Raw genomic sequence first — 8479 nt, 5'->3', positions numbered from 1 at the left:
ACCAGATTAGCTTCGTTGAAAATGCTTCGAGGAGTTCCTACGTGGCTCAACGGGCTAAGGATTCGGCGTTATCACCACAGTGGCTTGGGTCGTTGCTGCGGCGCGGGTTCGGTCCCTGGCCTGGGAAACTCCGCATGCTTCGGGTACGGCCAAAAGAGAACAAAAGGGATCTCAAGGACCACGTAACCCAGGGGTTCCCCACCCAGTGGAGCAGAACCAGCAGCGAGCTGCAGAGCACGCGTCTCCTGGAGAGGCTGGTTCAGCCAGCGTGGATGTTCCCTCTCCCCAGGCGAGACTCAGGCGCGGCCAGAATCGAGAACACTGACTAATCCAACCCTTTGATGTTACAGATGGGGAAACTGAGGCCACGAGAGCCCAGATAATGGTTCCAGGCCACAGACTGTTCTTGACGGAACTAGGACGAAAATGCAGGTTTTCCTGACACCCCATGCGCTCGTGTTTTCCCAACACCATCACCCTTGCAAGGAGGCCAGCGTGGGCTTCTCCAACTAAAGGCATTAGAAGCTTGAAAACGTCGCCAACTTTCTGGTCGGTGTGACCCCAGGCAAGGGACACTGAGAAGCAATCACCCCAACTTGGAGGAAGGACTCAACCCCCAGGAGAAGGAAACAAAAAAAGTTCTTTTCCTGGAGGGGAAAACTCAGACTACTCAGCAGTGCCATCTAGTGGCATGCGGAGGTGTGATTCTGAGTCTTTGGAAGCCGGGAAGGACAAACACTGACTTCCTTCCAGGCCAGCCGAGTTTGGACAGAGCAGGCTTCCCGGATGAGAGGCCCTGTGGGTGGAGGCGGCCACAGAACTGTCACTGGGGAGGTGAGTGTTGAGGACAGGTAGGAATTTGCATTAAAACAAAGCATGGAAAAAGAGAGTTAGGTTTGGCAGTTCTTGCAAAAATTAAACAGAATTGGCAGATGAGCCAGCAATCCCATTTCTGAGTACGGACACAGAAGAACTGAAAGCAGGGCCTCCTCCAGCAGGTGTTGGTACGTCCTGTTCACTGCCGCTGTATTCACAACAGCCACAGGGTGGAAACAACCCCAGTGTCCTGGGACAGATGAACGGGTAAACAAGAGGTGGTCTATACAGAGGGAATATTACTCAGCCTAGAAAAGGAAGGGAGCTCTGCAACATGCTGCCACACGGTCGAACCTCAAAGACATGAGGCTCCGTGAAATAAGCCAGACACAAAAGGACGAATACTGTGCGATCCCCTCTCCGAGGTACCTGGAGCCGCCAGGTCCATGGAGACGGGGAGTAGAGGGTGCGTGCCAGGGGCTGGGGGAGGGGGAGTTACGGGGAGTTAGTGCTTAATGGGTGCGCAGTCTCCGTCTGGGAGGACGATAGAGACGGATGGGGGTGATGGCCGCCCAACAATGTGAATGGCCTTAATCCCACTGAACTGTGCGCTCGGAAAGATGGGACATTGTATGTTACGGACGTTTCACCCCAATAAAGAAGAAAGAGAGAGAGAATTAGGCATAAGCCCAAAGTGTGCATGAGGCCGAATTGAGCAGCGCCCCCAGGACGGGGCAGGCGTCCGTTCTTCACTCGCCAGCAAATCCCGACGCACCTTGGGCTCCGGAGGTCTCATCTGCCGCAGCGGAGCCCACAGTCCAACGACAACAACCCAAGAGCAGATAAACACGTGGCACGACCGATGACGACGCAGCTGGAGAGGCAGCAGCGTGGGCCGGGCCGGGCTGGTATTTGAAGGGGCGGGGAAGGCAGGGCTTTCCGACATGCTGACATCTGCCAAAGGCCCCTGCAGACAGCGGGCTGCATCTAGGCGGATGGATCCCAAGTACACAGCCCTGGAGGGGACCCTGGTCCCAGTGCTGGAGTGGGGCTGGGGGGGCGGGGGCAGGGGGCAGAGAGGCCACCAGGGTCAGATCCCATGGGGCGCTGCTCGGAGGACTGTGAGGTGGGAGGCACGGGGCGGGGCAGGCAGAGGAGGGTCCGAAGAGGCTGCGGTGGGAGAACAGACTAGAGGGCGACTGAGCAGGGAGGAAGCGCAGTTGGGAGGCCGCCGTAGGAATCCGGGCAGGGGAGGCCTGGCACTGGTCCGATGGGGCGGGTGCTCCGAGTCTGGGTCCATGTCAGGAGCCGTGGGATTTCCCGGTGGCGAGGCGGTGGCCGAGCAGAGCAGAGGAGTCAGGGTGACGCCAACGTGTTTGGCTTCTGTCCACACACTTGGAGGGCCAGGCTGTCCATTTAGTGAGACGGGAAGGCGGAGGGAGGGGAGGGTTTGGGGGGAGAAGCGTCAGGATGACAACTCGGGGCACACTGAGGCTCTGGGACATCCAAAGGAAGAGGTGGAGGGGACCCGAGTCAGGGTCTGGGGACAAGTCTGGGCCGTGCAGGGGCGAGACTTGGAGCCGTGATGTGATCACACAGGGAGAGGCTGGAGAGGAACGGGGCCCCTCCCACATGCAGAGATGGGAGAGACACAGAGGACCCCGCAGGGCCCCCCATGAGGAAGGAGAGGGACGCGTCCTAAAAATCCGGGAGAGAGCAGTCGCTTGGAGAGGGGTCGACGGTGTCCAATGCTGCTGCCGCCGAGTCCAGGGGATGAGGACTGAGAGGTGACCACTGGATCCAGCAACACGGAGGCCATTGACCTTGACAAGTGAGAACCCAAGGAGGAGTTTCTAATTTTGTCACCCCTGTGTCCCTGAGAGCCAGGATTCTTGGAGGGGAAGAAAAGGGATGTGGTGTGACGGAGAAGAGGGTAAGGAAAAGCCCGGCAGAGCTAGGATTTCCCACGTATCGCCAGGTAACCAAGCAGGCGGCGAGGAGAAGCATCTCTTCATGGCAGCATCCCAACCAATACAAGGGAACAGCAATGAGAGCGTTTCAGCATTTGCGCAACAGCCAGTGCGCTGGTAGACCTCAGCATTGGTCAGCAGCGGCTGACATCACCCAAAGAGAGCTGACCAGACATTGTGACCCCTCTGATTAAAGCGGGGGGGGGGCACCTGCACTAAGAGTCCTGCCAAAGGGAGGGAACTCAGCAGACAGAGGAACAAGCCAAACTGCACCATGAGGATGCCATTCAAGAGATCCAGACAGCAAGAAATTCTAGGTCAAACAGCTCCAGTCCTCAGCAGATACATGGCAAAGGGAAAAAATGTTTTTTTTAAAAAAGCATGGGAGGGGAGTTCCCACTGTGGTACAATGGACTGAGAACCTGACTGCAGCCACTTAGGTCAATGCTAACTGCATGCACTTTGGGAACACAAAGAATAAGACTGCTCGACTTTGAGAAGTGAAGGAGCCACATTATAACAGAGCCAGTTGGCTAAGAATTCCAACAGGGACACAAGGGCCAAACCAGTAGCTGTCACCTCAGAGGGGCAGCCAGTCTGGCAGGTTCGAGGTCGGACTCCTAAGGCCTGTGGCCTGGGTCCTGACCCTCACTCTCTGTCTGAATAGCCATGTGGCTGAGGCAGGTCATTTAGCCTGTCCTGTCTCAGTTTCCTGATCTAAATAATAAGAGTGACATTAACCAGCTTGGTGCAGTGTTGTAATACATTGATTAACACAGAGAAAGGGTTTAGCACAGGAGGCTTCTAGACCCTCAGGGAGTGTTGACTGACACCACCACCACCATCACCACCACCACCATCAGAGTCATTATCATAACTGTTATCACGGTCACCACCACCATCACTGCCATCATCACCACCATCACCACCATCATCACCATCATCACCAGCAACACCATCACCACCATCATCACCATCAACACTACCAACACCATCACACCATCATCACCATCAACACCATCATCACCATCACCACCATCATCACCAGCAACACCATCATCACCAGCAACACCACCACCACCATCACCACCACCACCATCACAGTCATTATCATAACTGTTATCACGGTCACCACCATCACTGCCACCATCACCACCATCAACACCATCATCACCATCACCACCATCACCACCATCATCACCATCATCACCATCATCACCAGCAACACCATCACCACCATCACCACCATCATCACCATCATCACCATCATCACCAGCAACACCATCACCACCATCATCACCATCAACACTACCAACACCATCACACCATCATTACCATCAACACCATCATCACCATCACCACCATCATCACCATCATCACCAGCAACACCATCACCACCATCATCACCATCAACACTACCAACACCATCACCACCATCATCACCATCAACACCATCATCACCATCACCACCATCATCACCAGCAACACCATCACCACCATCATCACCATCATCACCAGCAACACCATCACCACCATCATCACCATCAACACTACCAACACCATCACACCATCATCACCATCAACCATCATCACCATCACACCATCACCACCATCATCAGCAACCATCACCACCATCACCACCATCATCACCAGCATCAACCATCATCACCAGCAACACCATCACCACCATCACCACCATCATCACCATCATCACCATCATCACCAGCAACACCATCACCACCATCAACACTACCAACACCATCACACCATCATCACCATCAACACCATCATCACCATCACCACCATCATCACCATCATCACCAGCAACACCATCACCACCATCATCACCATCAACACTACCAACACCATCACACCATCATCACCATCAACACCATCATCACCATCACCACCATCACCACCATCATCATCAGCAACACCATCACCACCATCACCACCATCATCACCATCATCACCATCATCACCAGCAACACCATCACCACCATCACCACCATCATCACCATCATCACCATCATCACCAGCAACACCATCACCACCATCAACACTACCAACACCATCACACCATCATCACCATCAACACCATCATCACCATCACCACCATCATCACCATCATCACCAGCAACACCATCACCACCATCATCACCATCAACACTACCAACACCATCACCACCATCATCACCATCAACACCATCATCACCATCACCACCATCACCACCATCATCACCAGCAACACCATCACCACCATCATCACCATCATCACCAGCAACACCATCACCACCATCACCACCATCATCACCATCATCACCATCATCACCAGCAACACCACCACCACCATCACCACCACCACCATCACAGTCATTATCATAACTGTTATCACGGTCACCACCATCACTGCCACCATCACCACCATCATCACCAGCAACACTACCACCACCAACACCATCACCACCATCACAGTCATTATCATAACTGCTATCACGGTCACCACCATCACTGCCACCATCATCACCATCACCACCATCATCACCAGCAACACCATCATCACCAGCAACACCATCAACACTACCAACACCATCACCACCATCACAGTCATTATCATAACTGTTATCACGGTCACCACCATCATCACTGCCACCATCACCACCATTATCACCATCATCACCATCACCACCATCATCACCAGCAACACTACCACCACCATCACACCACCATCATAGTCATTATCATAACTGTTATCACAGTCACCACCATCATCACCATCATCACCACCATCAACACCATCACCACCATCACCTTCACCACCAGCATCATAACCCTCACCGCCACCACCACTATCATCACCGCCACCACCACCATCACCATCATTATTGTTATCAGTGTCACCATCACCAGGATTTGGAGGAAAGGGGAGCATCTGGGGGCCGGGGCATTTCATCAAGAGGTGTGTCTTGCGTTAGACCTCAAAGCAGAAGGACTTGGCAGCATGCCTGTACCATTACACTGCAAGTGGCCCTTGCTCTGTTCCTTTTTGTTTTTTCTAGATAGATAAGTATTAATATTAAATGCTTTGGCAGTATGTATTTCATAATGTTTAAATGGTTATCTCTGGGCTAACGTGATACCTAATTTTTAGAAAATGTTACAAATTTATCGTCTCTGGGTGGGGAGGTTACCAGTAACTTCTAGTCTCTTTTTGCTTAGCTATACTTTCTAATTGTTTCTACAATGCTTCCATAATTGTGTCAAAGGACAGAAGACTGCCAAAAGACAAAGAGGCCACGTAAATCCGCATTTCCTAACCATTTCTGGGTCCCAGTACATTTGCAGAATCTGATAAAAGCTTCTATCTGCCATCCCAAAAAAATGCACAATGCTACAGAATCTTTCACACCATGTTATTTATTTTATTTTATTTTTTTGGTCTTTTCGCTTTTTTTTTTTTTTAGGGAAGTTCCCATGGCATATGGAGGTTCCCAGGCCAGGGGTCTAATCGGAGCTAGAGCTGCCAGATCCTTAACCCACTGAGCAAGGCCAGGGATTGAACCCACAACCTCATGGTTCCCAGTTGGATTCATTAACCACTGCGCCACGACAGGAACTCCCACACCATGTTATTAAAAAAATCTGAGACCCCAGATGACCCTATCCTTTCCGTGTAGTTCGTAATTGTAATATATAACATCAGTTCTCACCCCCTACTTGGTTCTAAGTGCTTCCCGAGAGTTAAGTCACTTAATCCTCCCAGCAACCCCACAAGATAGGCATTCTCATCATCCCCAATTTACAGATGGGGAGACTGAGGACAGAGGGGCTGAGTCATTGGCACAATGTCCCAAAGCAAACGGCAGCCTGGCTCTAGAGCCTGGCTTTTCACTACCCCATTAGGAGGCCACTCATAGAGTTAAATAGACATGATCCTGAATCACCCTCAGGAAAACGTTTTCAAATCCAACGAACGCTAAGTGCCTACCATGTGCCAGACTCGCCCAGACACAAGGTCACCCAGTTCTCACAGCAGCGCCAAAAGGGCCGGGTCCTGAACACCCAGCGAACTGCTGGACAATCCAAGGTCAAGCCTGCTTTTCCATTTCAAGTTCATCCTACCACGGCTGATTCCCCTTATGTGGGGGAGTCGGACCTCTTCGTGGCCAAAATCTTTTCCGGCTAACTGGTGGAGGTCCAGTTCGAGGGTCGGATTTTTAGATCCTCAAAATAGTCTGGGATGCAAAGCAATCTAGTTTTTGAGCTTTTCCCTTCTCACTCTACTTGAGGCGGCTGAGACATCTTGGCTGGAAGCTTGCTTCCAAAAGTCTGCAGCTGAGGTTCACACACACAAATAGACCATGTGCATGTGTTCAAGACAACTGTGGGGGGGGGGGCCTACGACACCACCCCGGACTCACGCACAGCATAGCTGCTACAAACGCGCACAAGCCCTCCTGATGCTTCTGGTTTCACAGTTCAAGCGTCGAGTCTCACTGGTGAGCGTTCCCTGAAAGATCTCACGGACCCAGGCGAGTTCTGATGGCTTGTTCTCCGCAGGTTCGTTCATGTTGCATTTTTTTAAATTTCCCGTTTCATCTCTCCTGTTTTTTCTCTTCTTGCAGGACGTCCGCAATAGTATTTAGCAAATAATTAAAAAACTCGTGAGCATCCCGCTGCATGTGGCGACCAAAGAGATCATTTTCTTTTCTCAGCCTCGAAAGGAACGTCTTTGGTGGCATCACGCCGACCTTCTTCTTCTGCGTGGCGATGCTGCGGAAAAGGTCTGCCAGGCACGTCCACAAATTTTCCTTCCTTTTTTTTTTTTTTTTGCTGGGCCTTGTGTGCCAGCACAGTCTCCCGGAGAGGCCGGCAGAAGTAGAGGGGCTGAAGCACGGAGTCACAGTAGCAGGTGTTTCCGAAGCGGACCAATCCGAAGTCGGGTTCACTGATTGGAAACTGCTCTGGACCGATGCGCCTCTTCCAGAGCAGAGGCATCGGGCCCACATCACAGGCAGAGGCGATGTTTCGGACAGTCATCCCCCTAAAGGCTGCGGCGATCCCGCACCCCCGCCTCTCTAAGCTGGAAGCAGGGCCGGCCGTGGTGGAGGCTCGCGGGGAGGCGGCCCCCCCTCGCTCTGTTCTTTACACACATCACAAAGGGTTTACTGAGAAAGGGTGGGAGTTGTGCGCCACCAGACGGAAAGCTGTGCGTGGAACTGGAGAAGAGGATCCAGTGATGTGTATGCGCCCATGAAGTGCACACAGATGATGCTGAAGACTGGAGTCCTGGTCAAACTGCCTGCCGGTTTTCCTCCTGCCCACTTTCTGGAAGGAACGACACGACCAGATTCCTCGTCTCACTGCCCACCACCCCCTCCGCCCCACCCCCGCCCCTACCTCCCCAAGCTCTCCATGGACTGTTTAGGCCTTAACAACTCGGGAGAGCTATTATGATCTGTCGGGTGAAAGAAATCATTAACTTTATAAAGCGATGTGTGTGCTGTTCGCCGTTGACTGTACCAGCAACCGAGAATGCCTGCAGCCGGCTGAGAGTATCACCTGTGTGTGTGCGGAACTCCTCCACGCGGGGGTGCACCCAAGGAAGGAAATCAGCCCCCTGGGACCCACTCGGCGCGGCGGGCAAAGAGCGTCGTTTCCTGGATGGGCCAGAAGCATCGCTCAGGACACAC

At 52.6% G+C, this 8479-nt stretch overlaps 1 pseudogene; it reads right to left on the bottom strand.

Moving 5' to 3' along the window:
* Positions 1–6389: 6389 nt before the first annotated feature.
* Positions 6390–8160, bottom strand: LOC125131640 (ubiquitin carboxyl-terminal hydrolase 46-like; annotated as a pseudogene).
* Positions 8161–8479: the final 319 nt, after the last annotated feature.

Source organism: Phacochoerus africanus, chromosome 7, assembly GCF_016906955.1.
Source record: "Phacochoerus africanus isolate WHEZ1 chromosome 7, ROS_Pafr_v1, whole genome shotgun sequence".
Taxonomy (NCBI): domain Eukaryota; kingdom Metazoa; phylum Chordata; class Mammalia; order Artiodactyla; family Suidae; genus Phacochoerus; species Phacochoerus africanus.
Note: the sequence above shows the minus strand (reverse complement) of the source record. Positions and strands in the feature narration are given on the sequence as shown.